Source organism: Lathyrus oleraceus, chromosome 7 (genome assembly GCF_024323335.1).
Source record: "Lathyrus oleraceus cultivar Zhongwan6 chromosome 7, CAAS_Psat_ZW6_1.0, whole genome shotgun sequence".
In the NCBI taxonomy this organism is placed as follows: Eukaryota; Viridiplantae; Streptophyta; class Magnoliopsida; order Fabales; family Fabaceae; genus Lathyrus; species Lathyrus oleraceus.
This window is the reverse complement of record NC_066585.1, coordinates 24421987-24425152: the sequence shown is the minus strand read 5'-3', so window position 1 is coordinate 24425152 and position 3166 is coordinate 24421987.

Here is a 3166-nt window from a genome sequence, read left to right as displayed (position 1 = left end):
AATAGTGTTAAATTGGGAATGTTGAAATTAACAAGTGGTATTCTGGATGAGATCAGAGAGGGTCAGAAATCCGATATGCTTTTGGTTGATAAGTTGACTTTAGTGAATCAAGGTCAAGGTGGTGAATTCAGAATTGATGAGAATGGTGTTTTGAAATTTGGTAATCGGGTGTGTATTCCGGATGTTACCGAACTTAAGAGGAGTATTCTGGAGGAAGGACATCGTAGCGGCCTGAGTATTCATCCTGGAGCTACGAAGATGTATCATGATTTGAAAAAGTTATTTTGGTGGCCGGGAATGAAGAAAGAAATTGCGAGTTTTATTTATTCCTGTTTGACTTGTCAGAAGTCAAAGATTGAGCATCAGAAGCCGTCTGGGCTAATGCAACCGTTGGCTATTCCAGAGTGGAAGTGGGATAGTATCAGTATGGATTTTGTTTCTGGTTTGCCGAGGACAAATAAGAATTTTGAAGCTATTTGGGTGATTGTGGATAGATTGACGAAGTCGGCTCATTTCATTCCGATCAGAATGGATTATCCGTTAGAGAGATTGGCTGAGTTGTATATTGAGAAGGTTGTAAGTTTGCATGGTATTCCGTCGAATATTGTTTCGGACAGAGATCCTAGATTTACATCGAAGTTCTGGGAAGGTTTGCAGAAGGCTTTGGGAACTAAGCTGAGATTGAGTTCTGCATATCATCCGCAGATTGATGGTCAGACTGAGAGGACGATTCAGTCATTAGAAGATCTTTTGAGGGCTTGTGTTCTGGAAAAAGGAGGTGCTTGGGATTGTTATTTACCTTTGATTGAGTTTACCTACAACAATAGTTTTCATTCGAGCATTGGTATGGCACCGTTTGAAGCTTTGTATGGTAGGAGATGTCAGACACCTTTATGTTGGTATGAGTCCGGTGAGAGTGCTGTGGTTGGACCGGAGATTGTTCAACAGACTACAGAAAAGATTAAGATGATTCAGGAGAAGATGAGGATTGCTCAGAGTCGTCAGAAGAGTTATCATGATAAGAGGAGGAAGTCACTTGAGTTTCAAGAGGGAGATCATGTGTTTCTTCGTGTTACTCCGATAACTGGTGTTGGTCGAGCTTTGAAGTCGAAGAAGTTGACACCTCGATTTATTGGTCCTTATCAGATTTTGGAGAGGATAGGGGAAGTAGCCTATCGTATCGCTTTACCGCCGTCACTTGCGAATTTGCATGAGGTTTTTCATGTGTCTCAGTTGAGGAGGTACATTCATGATCCGTCGCATGTAGTCCAAGTAGATGATGTACAGGTGAGAGATAACCTGACTGTTGAAACATCACCTATGAGGATTGAGGATCGAGAGTTGAAGCAGTTGCGGGGTAAAGAGATTGCCTTGGTGAAGGTAGCTTGGGGAGGACCAGCAGGTGGCAATGTGACTTGGGAACTTGAGAGTCAGATGAAGGAGTCTTATCCGGAGTTATTCGCTTGAGGTATGTTTTCGAGGACGAAAACTCTTTTAGTGGGGGAGAGTTGTAACACCCCGATAATAATATGATAATTATTTAAATTAAGTTAATAATATATTTATTAATTTAATTAGATAATTGGATTATTATTATTATTATTATGTTGGAATTATTAAATTATTATTATTATTGGAATAATAATATAATTTGGAAAATATATAAGTGGGAATTAAGGAAAAAGAGTTCATTTTTTTTTTGGAAAATAAGGTTTTTACGTGAAAAAGCAGAGAAGCGATCGTGAAAGAGGAAAAGGGCAAAGAGACAGAGCAAGGGCTGAAGGTTGAAGAGAGAAAAGCTTGGAGCTCAAAGGTTTGCCGGATTAATCAGGTAAGGGGGGTTTATTGTCGATTAATGGGTATTATGGGATAATATGTGATGGGTAGTGATAAGCCGTTAATTTGATCCTAATTGGGATTGTTGATGCTGAAGAATTGAATTGGATAAATTGTATTTAGATTGTAATTGAATCTGTGTTTGGATTAGTTGTGAAATTCCGAACGTATAGCTTTTTACGGAATCGGAATCGGAGGTCCGGAAGTCCTCCAACGGCGGAAAATGCGGAGAATTCTGCATTCTGCCTTGTGTTAGCGCAGGAACTGCAGTTTTGTCTGCGTTAACCGGTTAACCCAGGGTGTTAACCGGTTAACACTGTTACGAATTGAGAATTGGTGCTGTTTTGCCTGCGTTAACCGGTTAACCCTGGGCGTTAACCGGTTAACACTGTTAAGTTTTGGGCAGTGAGCGTGTTTTGCCTGCGTTAACCGGTTAACCCAGGGCGTTAACCGGTTAACACTGTTGCAGAGTGGAAAAATTGGCTTTTTAATGTTGTGTACATAATTGAGAGTTGACCTATGTTGGCGTATGATGTAATAGGGATTATTTCCCGCTGTTTTGAGCAGTATAGGTATTAGTAGAGTGTGCTAATACGGTGTTTAATTGATTTACATGATAATGATGTGTTGATACATATGTTGATGATGTATGATGGTATGCATAATGATGTGAATGTATATATTATGCATGTATTGGTAAATGGACTGTTGTATGGCTTAGAGTGTGAGCATATGTCCATTGTGAATTGTTGTTGATGCTGCATTGCTAGATGATTAGCGTGCATAGCATAGCCTTTGGGGCTGTAGCTAATTCCCATGGTGAGGAATTAGTGAGTGAACCATTGTGGGTTTGTTGTTGATGTTTGCATGCTAGATGATTAGTGTGCATAGTCTAGCCTTCGGGGCTGTAGCTAATTCCCATGGTGAGGAATTAGTGAGTGAGTCATTAGATCTCAAATGAGTGGGACTAGTGAGCTTAGTAGCCGTATCTGGAGGGATCGGTGAGCTTGAACTATATGTTCAAGAATAGTCGGTACCGCATGTGTGGAGTCTCATTGCATAATGTATGTATGGCGTATAATATGAATGGATGTATTCCAATATTATACGTGTGTTTGTGTTGTTGTAGAGTATGATTTGAAATTATACTTGTGTGTTATGGAATGTTGAGTATGATGTGAGCTGATGTGTTGTTACTGATTGTATGTTGCGATTAGGGTGATTAATGTGTTAAATTGCTTAACATGACATTATATTCTATAATGCTTATTATATTGATTGAGGAACTCACCCTTACAACTATTTTTCAGGTAACGAGAAATGAGTTGAG